The 16,705-nt window shown below is 40.5% G+C and overlaps 1 protein-coding gene across 1 annotated transcript in view; it reads right to left on the bottom strand.

Annotated features, from left to right (window-relative positions):
• Positions 1-16,227, bottom strand: part of CDH5 (cadherin 5) — a 34,294-nt gene extending 18,067 nt beyond the window's left edge. The window contains exon 1 of the mRNA XM_013941135.2: positions 16,151-16,227. The gene's annotated coding sequence lies outside the window, so the exon portion shown is untranslated. The remainder of the gene's footprint in view (positions 1-16,150) is intronic.
• Between the last annotated feature and the right edge of the window lie 478 nt (positions 16,228-16,705).

The following is a 16,705-nucleotide window of genomic DNA, read 5'->3' as shown; positions in this document are numbered from 1 at the left end:
TAGTAGCAGAAGAGAGATATTCGTGTGCCTGAGCAGGGGGATGAATTCCTGCGGAGTCGGGAGCGAGAAAACTCGCTTTATGATGGATGGCAGGTGAATGACATGCAGGGGGTGGCTTTTCAATTCGTTTCATGCCCGCTGGGGGCAGCCAGGACTGAGAAGAGGAAATCAGATGCACCTTTTCAAGTAATGACTCCCGCGGCCATACGCAGAAGAGGACAGCCGAGTGCGTGCTGCGGCTGACGCACGGTTCCTTCCCGTGCGTGGCTGTCCCTGGTGTGCCCCCGTGATGTCCCATCGCTGGTCTGCCTCGACGTACATGCTCCAGCTACCTTGCTGGCTCTGATTAGCCCAATAGCTCAAACCTCCTTTTTGATTCAAGCAGGGGCCACAATGTTCCTTAAAGACAGCAGGGGAACCGTTTATTCAAATAGCTAAGTTTCATGCTAAGCTCTTAAATTTTCTTTCAGCAGGTGATGATTTTTCCACCAACATTATTCATTTTATGTGTTGAGTTATTTTAGCAAATAACTCTTGGTCTTCAGGGTACCACAGACAGTTAACTGAGAGATTTTGGTATTCAAACTGATTTATGGGGCACATGACTCATATCGTATAGGTTCTTCTTGCAGATAGGGAGTAATTATTAGAATTGTTTGAGAGAGCGGTACAGACAACGTGGTACTAATGAACAGTTTGCATTTCACAAGTTCTTTTGGTAAGTAATCAACTGTAACACTGATGAGCAGCAAATGTAAATAAGGAGTCCATGGAGTGAAAACCCATTTGATGACAAATTCATATGAACTTTTGTTAACTTTTTTGTGGCGTTTGCCCCATATCTCGTGGACTTCTCACTTCAAAAATACATATCAATGCTTATGTGAGGTTAATTTAGTTAGTAATGACACTTTTTCTATGCTTGCATGTTAAATAGAAGTGTAAACCAGGTTTCTGTATGGAGACTTTGGAAAATGAGTAGACAGTTGTAGCTGAAATGATGTATTTTTCTGGTTGATCAGACTAAAATCTTACATTAATCCTAGAAATTATTTTTCCAATATCTGAAACTGATTCCAGGCAAGCTAGAAATAGTGATAAGGAAGATCCTAAGAGAGAAATTTACTTAGAAGTAAATATTATACATCAGAAAAACAATAGATATTTCCTGATACATTTTAAAAGATTTTTGTCGGTATTATTCAGGTAATTTGCATGCCTGATTGTCAGAAAAGCTGGAAATTAAAATGATTATTTTTGCTTATGGTTTCTTGGTTGGAATCTGAATGAATGTGAAGGAAAATTAAAAACTCCATGCAAAAAATTGTGTTTCATCAAAGCAGAAGAAATTAACAAAATTACTGATAAATGAATAATACAGACTAGAATATATTCCATTCCAAAATGCTGGAAATTCTGCCGTTTCTAGTTGTTAATCAAAACTCAGCTGAAACCCCGACAGCGGTGTCAGTGTGGGGAAGAGTAAATACTGGAAACAGTATGTTCCGTGCATTGGGAGACACGTAGGGCCTGTGGGGAAGCGTTTGGCCGGGCTCCCCGCACCCTCGGTGGGGCGGGGGTGCCCCGGGCCGGGGCGGGCGGGCGGCCGGCAGGCTCTGCGCGGCAGGACTGGGCTGGCGGTTTTGTGAACCTCGTCCCCGTGGGGTCCGGGCCGAGGGGCGCTGCTGTCGGGTCGGCTCTGCCCGGCGGCACGGCGTAGCCCGGCGCGCGGCTCCTGCCCCGCACGGCCTCGCTGCCCTGGCAGGGCTCTGCGCAGTCCCTGCGTGCCGAACGCAGGCGCAGGGCTGGCAAGAACTGCCTTGCAAAAACCGCAGAGATGTTCATTTTAGCGCCTGTCAGGATGAATGCAATAGAGTATGCATCCATGTGTGTTGCTGCTTCGATGTTTCCTGAGAAAGCAAAGACTCGCTGGAAAATGATGACCTTTTTTCACTAAACTGAAGGCAGATGTCCAAGGGATCTGCACTGAGTATCTTCTGGTGGCTTGACACTTTCAAGCCTAAGAAAACTTTCTTGTCAAAATCTTGGTCAGAAAAGTGGAATTTGTAGAGCTTTAGTTTAGATTAATAAGTATTTTCTGACTATCTTCCCCCCTTCTCTCTGCTGCTCTCACTCCAATATTCCTAAGTAGCTCCATGCAAAGAATCCTGTTGAATTTGCACTGGATTAAACCCTATGATACAGAGTAGCTAACACTTCTAAATTTGATATCTTTTCAGAAACAGATAAATTTTACTTTGATACACAGTCTAAACTCCTCCAAAATTGCTATGCCTAATGAAGCCATGCTAGATTTAATCCGAGAGGAGAATCTGACCTAGTGTCAACTAACCGAACAACACTGCCTTATAGAACCCTCCGGTTTCTAATTAAATCATCATCTCTACCATGTTTAACACCAAGGGTGAATGTGTGAATATAATAAGCAGTGAGAAATAGAAAGGTAACCTACCAAGCACATGAGAAGGATAAATTACCTTTTTCTTTGCAATGCGTATAGCTTAATGCACGTTTAGCTTGCTTTGCAGCGGCGGCATGTTAGTACAGTTCTTTGGTAAGCAGGCAAAAAACATTATTAGGAGAAAGTAGTCATAGCAATCCTTTATGCTGCCTTTCAGGGACCTTGGATGGCTGTACAAACATGAATTGATAAAGCCTCCTCAGTTCTCGGTGGAAAGTACTGCAGTTAGATAAAAAGCTATATTCCCTTCAAATAGTACATGTGAAGCACAGAGGACTTGAATGTATTTGCCATCTCCGGACAGCAGACCAGGGGCAGGTGTCACAACAGAGTCTCAGATTTTGTTCGCCCAGTTTCTTCATCTGATAATTAGACAACATTGCTCTAACCAGCTTCTAACAAACCCCGAGGAAAAAGGCAGCAAAGTACTAGAGTAGGTAAAATTGTTACCTGCACTGCAGTTTCTAGTTGGCATCTAAGTTGCAAAAATGTGATCCTTCTTTGCTCCCTTGAGCTACATGTGTCCGAATAGTTGAGGCCATACAGTGAGTTCAGTGAGAAATGTGACCTAGGGTAGATCTTCAAACTCTAGTAACTTCACTTAAAAAAAGTTCTCCAAGTAAATTGTGCAACATTTGATTTGGAGCAATTGTATTTTTTGTTGCATTCTCAGATATAACATTTTTTCGGATGGTTACTCAGTGTTTCTCTCATTTTTTATTAAAGCTGTCCTGTCACGTGTTCTCAACAATGTTCAACAATTCGTTTTAAAATAGATCTTTCCTAAGAACAGTGTGCTGCTTTGTGTTTTCCAGATTATTGAATTGATTTAAATGTGCATTGTGCCTGGCTACCTGGTATTATATTTTTGATTGTCCTTATGTCAACTTTATGCATTTGAGAAGTGGTTTCCACTGATAAACTAAACAGTCTGGAGTGCAAATGTCTACCTGAAAACTGATTATAAAATGACTTTTTATATGCATGATAGTACTTTTGAGTAAATAGCCACTTTAATAATTAAACAGTCTGGAGTGCAAAGGCCTACCTGAAAACTGATTATAAAATGACTTTTTCTATTCATGATAGTAGCTTAGAATAAATAGCCACTTCTATAGTATCTTAACTATATTTGTTACTTAAAAAAAAGTCACTCAGTATTGCGAGAGCACTGCTCTGTGCACTGGGTGCTGTTCAGATGTTGGTGGTGCAGCACTGTGTATCAGCACAGCTGAGGAGATAATTCTGATTCTGGCTCCTGTTTTGGCTCCTTATATTTTTCTGTTGTCTAAAATACGGAACTGGTTAAAAATTGAGGGGAGGCAAGCACTGTTTTGGCTTTTGGCTTTTTTTTAAAAAAGGAAACAAAACCACCCTCCAATCTACTGAGTGAATGTCCATGCACTAAGGACAGGTGAGAAGCAGTAGTAAAAACTACACAAACGACCTCCTACAGCTTCCAGGACACCCCCCCCCCCCCCCCCCCCCGCTTGCATTTTAGGAACTGTCTTGCTGAATCCAGGATTAAGGAACTGCAGTAAATAGTAAGAGAAGGGCATATGAAATGGCCGAATGAGTCATACAGGCAAATGTGAACTGAAAGTACCAGCTGTATGGTTGAAGAGGACATTATCTGCACACAGAATGATCTTAGAGAAATGAGTGAGGAAGAAAGTTATAAGAGGTCACGAAGATTTTTTTTTGTTCCTTGCCGAGAAGCTTTTATGGAAAAGGAAAGTACAGATTTGCAAACAGACTGTTTTTTAGAAGATGCTTCATCATAGATCTGAAGGAAAAACAAGACAAGGCCAAAGTCAGGTGTAGGATCTGATCTTGTATCAGTGAGTTCTCCTGACTTCACGGGAGCTTGTTTTACATCAGTGGTGTGCCTGATAATATTATAGCTGTGTAGATTAACAAAAAAAAAAATGTTAGCATGAGTGCAAAGAGAATAGCCTACAGCAGGCTTTGCTTATTTTGATTTATGAACAGTGCAGTGCTACTGATGCAGTCAGCTGTCATTGTAAGCCAGAAAGATTGTGTTTCATGTTCTTATCCACCTTGGCTGCACTTTCTTTTTAGGCATATGAGAGTCTGTTTAGACAGTTCACATCTGTCTCTCTGCGGACACCGTCGCTGCATAGCTGCTACAGTGAAGGAGCAGTGGGTGCTCCCCACTGGGACGGGGCCTCGTTCGGTTTGTCTGTAGCTCTTTACTGTGATGAGGTGAGGAATATGCCGCTGTGAACAAACAGTTGATGGCAGATAGAGCAAACCATAAGGGAATCTTTACCGTAAGGTATCTCTTACTGATACTTAGGCCATAATCCCTAATATTTCTAAAATCCAGAGAAGCCTTTTTTTTTAAATTGAGATCCCAAGGGTTTTGAACAGGAGCTTGAAAATTCCTTGCATTGCTCTGAATCTGACCCGTTATTTAGAGGCATGACCTCCAGGAGAAACAGCAAAATGGTTTTGGTGTTGGTGCTACTTCAACTCAAATACTGTTTCTTTCAGAAATAACCTTTAAAAGGAGCCTGATAACCATATCAGTAGAATTATAACATTTACTGTTACATACTGCAGTATGCAAGACTTAATCAAATTGGTCTCTGTCTCACCCCGGCTCACAAAAATCCTTCACTGACGAATGCAGATTTTGTTGAGAGAGTTCAGAGCCAGGTCTCTTGGACAGTCAAGCACCAAGGCCCAGAATCTCAAAGGCAGGAGGACATTTAACTTCTGTTGATTTCTCTTTGTTTCTAGTTAATATTGTCTTAATGCATATTTTCAAAATACATAGAAAAACATGTTTGCAGTTTAGAGTGCTGTCTATATTCCTACATGAGTCTTATCTGATAAAGTAGGAATTAGTTATACAGCTATTGAATGTGTTTTGCTGGTGTAGACTCGGACTCAGTTTCCTGTTAACAAATAGGCATTTGTTCAGCTTAGATCTTGATTTACCTATCTATATAACACACACATACCTGCTGGCAAGCTGATTTGAAGCTCTTATGCTCTGAGAAGCCTAGTAGCTGAAGTCTAGCATAGGTGGGGTGTTCTTTGTATAAGCAAGAATAAAGCATTGGTGATCCCTTTAGACTAGCAGACTGCATAATTTCTCTCTCGGTATAGTAGGTCAAATTCACCTTTGCCTAATTCCATCCATGAATATATGTTTCAATCAGTTCTGAATTTGGCATCTATTAAAATGCAACAAAATCTTATCCAGCAATACATTTTTCTGGGAAAATTTGGAAGAAATGAGCTGATAGATGGTGTGTTGTTTTGCATGCTTTAGGGAATCCCAGTGCTGCTGTTAGAGCGAGCGTACACCTCCTGCAGCTCCAGTGACACATTTGCCAGCCTTGTGTGGATGTCTGGTGCCATTTTAGATACCTCAGGGGATCTGAAACACTTCTGTTTGTGGAAATGAATCCCATACATGATCTCATCAAACGTGAGCATATTTCTATGTATCTGTATAGTATGTATGAAAATATGCAATGTCCATGTAGATCAGAGGGAGCCTAGGGTTTTTTTGTGGGGCACACCAAAAATCTTACATAGGAAAGTTAGCAAACCAAAAGATGAATACTATTTCTGAGACTCATATACACAAACTATGATTCCTAATCAGCCTTTAATTAAATCTTTTTTCTATCTATCTATCTGTGGTAGCCTGTTTTTTTTCTGAGTTTCTTTCTTGAAAATCTGATAACTGAGAAGCAAATTCAATACGTGCTTTAGCTACTAAGCTGATCTCTTTGTGGACTTAGAGGAAGCCTCATATTTGGACAAGATAAACTGATATTTCTTGAATCATTTCTGCTGTTGAAATGACAGTACAGTTATTTAAACTAGGGTTTACTGTGGTGAGGATGACATATATGTGATGCAGTCACTTATGCATACAGTACACATACAATACTTTGAAATCATTTAAATAAGCAGTAAGAGCACTGACTAGTTTTTCTTCTTCTCACTAGATCAGTTATGCACTGTAATTGTTGCTTTAATGGATTACTAGTTTCCTTTTATGAGCACCCTGGTATGCATAGCAAGTAATCCACCAGTCTTTGTGAAACTGTTGGCCTTTTGCCTCTCCCAGGAGACAAATACTCATGAAGGTCTATTAGAGCCATACTGCGTCGTTAGGTGAGTTTGAGGAATCTTCCTCGTTTCACACTCTCAGCATGCAGATCATGTATCATGGCAGGTGCAGAGTCAAGGTCTTTACTCAGTTTTCACGATAATGTTATTTGTCATCACCGAGGCTGTAGCGATACTCGAGAGCTGATGATAACCAGTTTGAAACTGAACAGATACAGTATGTGAAGCAATCAAATACTTCTGTTCTGGTTCTGAGTAAGAGTTCTCACTCTGTACATGCTACTGCAGTGATAAAATGCCTTACTACAGATGCCTTCTCTGAAATGACCCCAAATTGGGTTAGAATGCTCTAAAGAAGGAGCAAGTGTTATTATCCAGTCTCTCCATGCACAAAGCCTTTAACTTCAGATACAAATATGTTAGCGCAAAATATAAGAAGGGATAAGATGGACTTAAGCACAGGGCCTAGTTTAAGCATTCAGTGCAAGTCCAGCTGCTGAAATCTTTTGAAGCTTGTTTGTGATTAAACAGAAAATTATTAAGCCAATTTGAGGCACTGTTTCATAGCAAACATATATTATTATAAACAGAAGATTTTGGCTTTCTCTGAGGAGCTGACAGCATGGCCAGTGTTGAGTTCAAGGTCATATGCTACCCTCCTCTATCTCCACACAGCTTCTGAGACTTGGTTGCACATATGTGAGGGTTGAACAACTGAGGAGCAGAACTGTTCTGGTATTTAATGAGAATGGTCAGACACACAAGTAGAGTTTGGGTTTTCGTATAGAATATTCTCATATCATCATCATCATCATCATCATCATGTCACATAGATCTCTGTGCTTTGCTGATTTAGAGAATTCCTTTTTTTTTAAATCAGCCAGCTTGTAGGACCTATGACTAATACAATTTTTTTGCTTTCCAGGTGTTTTAGGGATGAAACTAACCACCAGAGAAAATTTGCTCTTGGCCACACGTGTTTTGATGGCAGTTGCCAGATGCTGTTAAAATGTGAGCTATGTTGTTAGGTTTACTTTGCATTAAATACAACCCTTCTGTTCTGAAGTGATCTAATAAGATGGGTGGAATAAACCCAGAAAACACAGTTTGGAACAGCAGACATTCATTTCAGTGATGATCTTGCATTTAGATGCACTCATTCCTAAGAACGGTCTAACTGATGCTGGGGAATGACTGAGTCTCTGTCGGTCTCCATAACCCTCAAAAGATTTTGCGTCTTCCACTCACGCCCTGAGTGCTGGCATTAGACTGCTAGATGACTTTCCAAGCCTTGGAACGGCTTGAGGATTTTCTGTTGCTTCCAATGACTTTTGTGTCAGAAAACCAGCAGTTTTGTGGATCCTTTTAAAATCTCTTTCTTTTGGTGATAATGGGAGAAAAAGCCCAGATGTTGCCATCATTTGATAGGAGAGGGTTTTCGTCTGACAGTCTTCTCTTACCTAGTATTCCCTATGCAATGCATATTAGCTGACTGTGGAATTTTTGTAAACATTACGTGGTTGGACATACGTGCGCATGTACATCTAAACATGTCATAGCTGGCTAAGCTGCTAATGACAAGGACCCCAGCCAAAATACTGCAAGGATTTCTTTCCTGTGAGAGGTATGTGTAGGTGTATGCACACAGTGTGCTTTTTGTTTTTTTAAATATGATTTTTTTCTTCTGTTTTTATATTAATGCCTGTTCACCCTAATTTAGCCCCCCACCCTCCAGGAGCATACTGGGTCGCCTTTATCACACTTTTCCTTGGGGAAGGTTTCTCAGCCACAGGATGGTGTTTCTCAGCAAAATCAAAGAGACAGAACGCTCCTTCAGAAAGAGCAATAGCTTAATGCTCTGCGAGCTCAGCCCTGTCTGTCAGGTTGATAAATATTGGGGGTTTGGTCTCTCTCAGTTGTTTCTGTTGGAGCTGTTTTGCTTTACAAATATAGCTAAATACTCATTTTGGACAGTGAATCTTGAGTCCTTGGTGCTATCTGAAGTGGATGTAGATCCAGCCTCTTTCTCTCTCTCTCTTTTTTTTTTTTTTAGGCATTTAACATTTGTTTCGCCCAAAGTGTGGTAGCTCCAGCAGGAGAGACTAGGCAGAGATGCTGGTGTCTCAGCACTGAGTTTCCCCCGTCCTCAGCAAGGGGTGGGGGTTAGAGTGAGAAGGGGACAAGGGAATTCTCCAAAAGTTATTTGGCTCACCCCAGTGCAGAAGTGGGACAATTCTGGTGTATTGGAGGTGTTGGCTAAAAGATTTCTCAAGCATCTCTGATCAGAAACCTTGTTTCCTACAATAAATTTTGTGCACATTTCAGAATTGATCTGTTTTGATACTGTCCCCTGGTTAGCTGTGCTGTACATAGAGAGATTAGCTAAGGCTGCCACTGAACGTTTAAGAGGTTGTTCAAGCTGAAACAAAATAAGGTGCACTATGAGAATAATGTATTATAGAGCTTTTTCCACTCCTCCTCTGTTTCCAAATAAAGCCTTAGTATTGGAGAGGCTTCCTAGCACAGAGCTCTGACTGAGTAGCTTTGATTAAGGAAAAGTCTCCATCCTTTGAGGAACTGCATGCAATAAATATAATATCAAAAAAAATTACAATGAAGCTGTGTTTACAGCAGATAAGATTTTTTTGTCATTTTCCTTCAACAAAAGCCTAGGGAGCAAAAGTACAATCTGTCTCTAACACAAGCATCATGCATAGGTCACATTAATTGATATTTATTGCACTAATAGTAATCTGAGTCAGAGAAAACATGTTTAACTGTATGTGTGTGCTAATTCCTTTGTCCAGATTATTCTACTGGGTAACTGAATGCTTTAGTGTTTCTCTGAAAATTAATTTTATGGTAGATAAAGAAAACACACACACACACACACACATAAATCTCTTGTTTTCTGGCTGACCAAGAGGTTAAAAAGCAGGGTGTGTCTGGATGTATTTTGCTGCATATTTAGTATTCAGTATTTTTCTCCCTTTTTAAATGTCTAATTCAAATGTCAGTTCATTCTTCTCTATTTCCTGCCCTTGTTCAGCTAGACTTCCAGACCAGGCTTAATTAACTTTAAGACCTTTTTTGCCCACCCCTATAGTTAGAGTCTTTTCATGGAACGTTTCCATTGTTATAATGTCCATGTGTTTGAGATGATACAAATGATATTATTATTATTACTGCTCTTATGAATTTAGCATGAGCCTTTCAATATTTTTACTTAGAGCTTAGCTCCTGGGGTCAGGAAAATCTCAGCTTCAAATCAAAATAAAACTAGAGAGGCAAATTTCCAGCTTACAGTGCTGATAAAGAGAAGCTGAAAAGCCTGAAAATTCAAGCCTCAAAAAAGGGGAGGCCTAAAAAGAGGAGGAAAGGTGTTTTAGAGTTAGACTTTTTTCCTGTACGCTCTTGTTTCCATGTTGGAATGACTATAATTTAACACGGTGTTGTGTTTTGCTCCATGGTTGTGCATTGGCTTAAGCTGGTCATTAGTCTAATGAATTTTACAACCCCAATCCCCAATCCTAATGCAATGGGGGGAAAAAAAAACATTTAGGGAGAGCTTGGTTCTTGGAACAGATTACAACCACAGTAGGTGCTAGTGCAAAATATAAGAAATGACTGTAGGAGTGACCTTGTCTCAGGGCAGGCTGTGCTGTTGTACCCACGAGGTAAGGAGTCGTTCCAAGTGACGGAAGCGAGTGCTGGGCTTTCAGCTGCCTGACCTGGGAAGAATCCTGCTCGCGGTCTGGCTTCTCTCGCAAGCGCCCAGGGGAGGCGGGCAGCAGCCCCGGCCCTCCTGGCATTCGACGCGGTGGCAGTGCCGCGAGTGGTCAGCACCGGGAGCAGCCCCGCGGGATTGCCCCCTGATGCCAGCCTCCCGCTGGGCCACATCAGAAGGTAACGACTTTAAAGTAACCTGACTGTCAGGGAAGTTCTTATCTCCAGAAGATCTGCACTTTGTGGGTTTGCTGCCCATATCTGAAACGCAGCTGGAGATATTTGCTAAGCTGAGATAGAAATTTTTATTCTCCTTAGTTAGTGGCTGTGTGAATGGAACATTTATTTGTCCCATAGCTCATATTTTCATTTCAACCACTGAAAACCCATTTCTTGTGCAAATGAAGCCTTTCTCTTCATTTAAAGAAGCCCAAAATCAATCCATTTAAGGTGAGTAATGTAGTTCACCATTTCCTAGCAGGAAAATGATGCAATATATTTCAAAGAGAAATGTGCCCCTTTCTTCCTGTTAGAAACTTAAGTCTCTTCAAGTGCTGTTACTGGAGGATGCAACTATACTAACCCTAAAGTTTTACCAAGACCTCTGCTAGCAAATCTAGTATACAAAGCAAGTGCGTTTGTTAAATGGCACTGCAGATGACAGACCTCTGTAGTAGCTTTGTCACTGTCTAGTTCCCATTATTGCCTTTGTAAAATGAACCCACCCCTGCTTTTTGTGCTTTCTGCTTTCTGCCCTTGCTTCTCAGTTTCCATGCTGGATATGTATTTTGGTTGAGATGCATTTGTGATCTGGATGACCCTAAAATACACAAGGAATAAACAAAAATATTTGTTTATTCCCTAATGGGAGCATAAAAATCCCCAACTTTAAATGAACTGAACAAATAGACAATATATACTATTTCATTTTAGGCTTTGATTCATAGATTCTGTGATGAAAAAGAGTCTGGCACCTTATTAGGAATATTGATTAGTTAGTAAGATAGCCGTTAAGTAAGTAAATAAGATTAGTTAGTTGATCAGTAGTAGTGAATATTTGCCCTAACATGAGTAAACTGACTCTACTGCAGACAAATCTTGTATATCTGAAAGATAATGACAATAAAGGGCAATAAGGTACTGCAGATATCCCCTGAATTCAGGTCTAGGACTGGGGTGGGGCAGGGAGGAGAATATTCCACAAAAAGATTGGAGAAGCTAACCTAAAACTGTGCCAGCGGAGAATCTGCCTGTGAAGCTGAACCTAATGCAGGAACAATTCCAGTCAATGGCAGGATTTCCTATCATTTGCATCAGAGCAGCATTAGGCCCTTAGTCACTTTAAGCAGTAGGTGTTAAGGTAGACTTTGCACTCCTAAAGGATTTCGAGAGCACGAGTTCGTAACAGATAGCGTCATGACAGGAAATGAAAAGGAAGACGGATCCTACCAAAGCTTCTCCTTACTTGGAAACATGGACAAAGGCAGCAGAAGTAATTCAACTATATTCTCCAGACATACCGTGGGAGTCAAATTTCCCTTTATACTGTCGTACATGATGAGGACATGGGCCTGCGTGTGCTATGCAGATGACTCACCTCTGCACCCTGTGAACTTCTCCAGGTGTGAGGGGAACCACTCTAGATGTTGCAGTGGACTTGGGACGCGAGGAGGGTGCAGAGAGCATGATGGGGGATGAATGCAGCGGGGACAAAGCCAGATGGGCTACTGTTAATTTGTGTAGACTGATAGTGGGCTTTTTAAAAGAATGTGTAATAGAAATAAAGGGCTCTTACTCCTAAAGTTTTGGCACAGGATGGTGGTGAAATCCCACAGGAACAGGAGGATTTTGATGACAACTAGACTGGGACAAGAAAACTGACCTCTTTGGATTTTGGAACATGAAGAAAAACCTTGCTGAATTTGAAAAGTTTCTGCTTTTTTTCTACCTCTAACTGATGCTGCTCTTTAACTCCCTGCACTTCAGATAATAATGTTGGGGCAGAAGAATATTCTTTCCTTTCCACTGGCCTTTGGGAAAGCTGCCCTTATGACTTCTGAAGCGTGTCCCAGGTGACCCTGCTTGTCTCTCCTCTGAAAGATCAGGCATTTTTCACTATAGATTCTGGACCCTTTCATGGATGACAGTTGGTAACACTTTTACATGCAGGCCCTAGTTTTTAAAAGAAAGTTTTGCTGTCTCACTCATGCCAAAATACTTGTCTGGAGAAAAGTCTACCAAAGCGTCCATCCTCCTGCTTGCCTCTTTCTTGTTTATTGATTTTAAGTCTAGTTCTAGTTTATTGATTATACTTGGATATGCTTAGAGTACCAAAACTGAAGCAGATAGTGTGAACACCTAAAATAGATGGAGAAGTTTCTCCTCTGCCCTGCACCTCTCTTTGTCCAGCCCTGGAAGACACAGAGCGCTTGAAATTTTCCAGTTCTTGTGAATGTCTGCAGGTTTTAACTAAATGCCTAAGAGCACCGGGCCCCAGATCATCGCTTTGCCAGCCCAACAGATACGTATGGCAGTGTATATACAGAATAGACTCCAGGCACATAGCATCTGTCTCAGAAGTATGTTACAGAGTGGGCTTACATAAAATATTCAGCAAAAGCTTACATTCAGAATATAAGTAAGTTTCATGTTTCTTGACAAATTTGAAATTCAGATCAAGATGAGTGAAGCTCAGGTTCTTATTGAATGAAAAGGCTAATTTATATCCTTCTATTTAAGAACCTTAAATATGATCTTGGCAATTTTTTAGTCAACCACTTGTTTTGAAACCAGACTCCTTGCAGAATTGAGGAGGAAGGTGGAGCACATATGGATGACTGCTGTACATTAATTTTGCACATCCTTACTGCCAGCACTGGTGGTGTTGGTGGGGTCTGTGGGATTACAGTGGGGCCCATAGTGGATTCCACGTGACACAACGTGGCACGGCAGAGAGCGGGCCTAGGAGCAGGATGCCGCCCGGTTCTTGGCTGTTGCAGAGGTGGCTCCTGGTCATGCCTCTCCGTGGCACCTTGGTGTCTGCCTGCTGCCTGTGTGCGCAGTGGGAAGGAACCTGAGGCAGCCCCTCCAGCAGAGCAGGGTACTGAACTGAAGGCAGCAGCTCAATCAGGCAAACTCCTTCTCATCATGGGCCAAACTAACACCCGCCTCTGGATTTTACTAAGGTCTGTTCTCGTAATTCAAGTCCTGATCAGCTTTTCAGAGGCACTTGTGGGGAATTATGTGTACAACTTCTCCTTGGTTATCGTGAGCTGGGCATCTCTCTCTTTTGGTCCTAGCAAATCTCCATCTCCTGGGGGCTGGATATATCTCCAGTTTACACAAATAATCACTCTCTGCTATGTTCTAGGGTAGAAGGGAAACAGCCTGATGAATTCTAAACTCTGAGGGATTTTTTGTTTTTTAAACCCCCAAGGATAACAAAGGGCAAGGTTTTTTTGTTTAAAAAAAATGCACTGAAACATTTTCATATCCAACAAATTTCTCACAAAGAAAGAACAACTTTTTTTTTTTACTTTGTGCTAACATTTGAACCTCTGATTAAACTTCTAGAACTCATAGAATTATGAGCACATGGCAAAAATATCCATGAAGATACCTTATAAAAAGCTCAGCTGCTAGAAATAATCAATTATCCCTATCCTGTGAACCTCTGCTTTTTTAGAAAATATAGGGCCTTAGCTGGCCTGATTTAAGCCTGTAGTTCTGTAGACATGTAACCTGATAAAAGATTTTTTTTTAATTTTTTTAAATTTTTGTTTGAAATATTAATTGAAATATGGATTTATGGATACATAGTGCAGTTCTTTGTTCCGTAAGAGCTGTAAATCAGATGAGCTTCTAAACCATAACCAGCAATTTTTACCTATATCCTGTTTTCAGTTCTGTTTCACTCAACAAAGGCAGGATATGAAACAAGCCTGTTCTTTCTTTTGGCAATAAAACTGTTAACTGTTTAAGTGGAACTTTCTCTGCCTAAGCTCTCTCTTTAGCTTTGAACCCTGTATCTAGCCCTGTGCAAGCTACAGATCACTGAATGACATGGAGCTAAATTATGGCATAATTTCAGTGTTAGCATGTGTTTAGGAATGTTTAGGAAACAGTTCTTATAGTTTTTATATTACCTTATCTTACAGAGCTGAGCACTGGGAAATATTTCTTGTTACAATGCTGTAGCCTTCCCCAAAATAAACCCCAGTTTTGTGGACAGAGCAGGAATGATTTGTTAATTGACTTCATCTCTTGCTTTCCAATTCATTTGTTTTATTGTTTCTAACTTCACATACTATAAGGTTTTCACATACTGAATTAATCTTGTGTCCTCTTCTCCTGCTGGTCACCTTTTATTTAAGGATAGAAAACAACTTCTGGCAGTACCTCAGATAAACTGCAAGTCAGCATTTCTGTGATTTGTTTCTGGTATATTGGTTGTTGTGACAAGGCACGAATTAACCTAAGATGAGAAGCTTTTTTAAATCACTGGAGTATCCTTGCTTTTGTCTCATATTTTTTGCTATCATGAACATCTATAATACCAAATGCTTTTACAAATGCGAATATAATGATTTACAATCAGAGGAGGCAGGAATACACTGATTAACTATACTTTGTTAACTGCAGTAGCAACCAACTTTTAATGTTTTCAGTAGCTGAGAATAGAACAGATTTTCTCACAGAAATTCATCTTCCATATCTTTTTTCCTTGCATTTCTTTCTTTCCTTTATCTTTATTATAGCATGACAACCAGCACAGTAAGGTGCTGTGCACACTGACAGTCCCACTACTGGAGAATAGAGTTCTAACAGAAGAAGCACTATCAGTTCATCTCTTATGCATAAATGCTTTGTCTTTGCAAGCTGTACAGCAAACTTGTTAGCTCAGGGACTTGCTACACTATATTTAGGGCAAGATAAAAGCCTTTTCAACCAACTTCTTGCATCAAGCCACTGCTCATAAAATACCTTGTCAGAAAAAAATGGGGTTTTTTGGACTACTGAGAATGAGAAAGTTCTAAAATAGATATTGCTGGTCTTTTAGAACAGGGGCTGTGAAAGCTGGCGTCGGGTTTAGACTCCAGGGTATCTGAGCCATTTTGAATGTGAGACTTAGGAGACCAAGTCACTGAGGTGTTTTCGAAAGCTCTACCTCTAAGACTTAAACAATTCTCTTAGCAAGTGAGATATGCCACAGGTGGCTAGTGTATATGAGGAGTTTCTCCTCTTCTTGGCATTGGTCACAATAAGGCCATAGCACCTTTGAGAAGAATATCAATGGCCTACGCAACCCTTCCTTTTCTTGAACATATAGCATCAAATCTTGGCATAGCATACACCTGCTCCCTAAAAATAATGCTATGCCTGTTACTGTCCACACTGCAAGTGAAATCATTGTATAAAGGGTTTACAGGTGCAATTTGCAATATCATTTCTGCCCTTTTTCCACTGTGAATGTACACTGGCAACATAATATGAATATTATAAACCAGAACTGAAAAAAAGAACAGTTATTAAAGCATAAAATGTCCCTTGTTTGAAACAATCTGGGAGCATTGTGCTATAGCCCAAGAGAGCCAGGGATTTTCCTCCTCTAGAATAAATTGTGAGCAGTTCTGCTGTTGTCTACACTTAATTTGGTTTAAGTGCCAGCAATATTGAACCCAACTGATGCCGTGGATATGTCTAAAATTCATAGCCTGCCCATTGGTATTTCTGAAGTTAAGATATCAGAAGAGATTTTTGGTGGAGGTAAAAATCTTTGAAATTAACTTCACAGCTGAAGAACAGCAAATACCGTCTATCGCTTACCTGGGTCAGAGCTGGTGGAGCTTCAGCTTGTTCCAGATTTGGCAAACTAAAATCAACAGTATCCCGAAATGTTAAGCAGTACACAGAAAATGAAGAACAAATAGAAAAATCCACTTCTTTCTTCATTAAGCAATACTGGGAGTGTTCAGCTGTCCAGTCTCCAAGGTTTTCCAGCTGGGAGTCAGCCTTTTCCCATCCTGCATCCCGGCATCCTGTTATTGTTCCAAGTTTTAGTAATACAGTGAGAAAAGGGAGTGGAGGAAACAAGATAAACTTAGCCTTATTATTGCTCTACCTACTTATTTGTTGTTCACTCTAATGAGATAGCTGAATAAAAGGAAGCTGACTCTAAGAGAAACACAGAAGTTGGTATGTTATTTAGCATCTTTTTTATAAAGAGTCTAAGTTTTAGGAAGTATCAAAAATCTGAAGCTGGTACTTTAAATAGTGTTTGATACTTGCTCAGCACAGACTTTGCCTGTTTTGCACAAACAGGAATTTTTTAAAGCAGGTTGGAGATATCCTATCTATAAGAACTTTATACCAGCAAGCAAA

Source organism: Apteryx mantelli, chromosome 10 (assembly GCF_036417845.1).
Source record: "Apteryx mantelli isolate bAptMan1 chromosome 10, bAptMan1.hap1, whole genome shotgun sequence".
Taxonomy (NCBI): domain Eukaryota; kingdom Metazoa; phylum Chordata; class Aves; order Apterygiformes; family Apterygidae; genus Apteryx; species Apteryx mantelli.
This window is presented reverse-complemented; position numbering and strand designations above follow the sequence as displayed.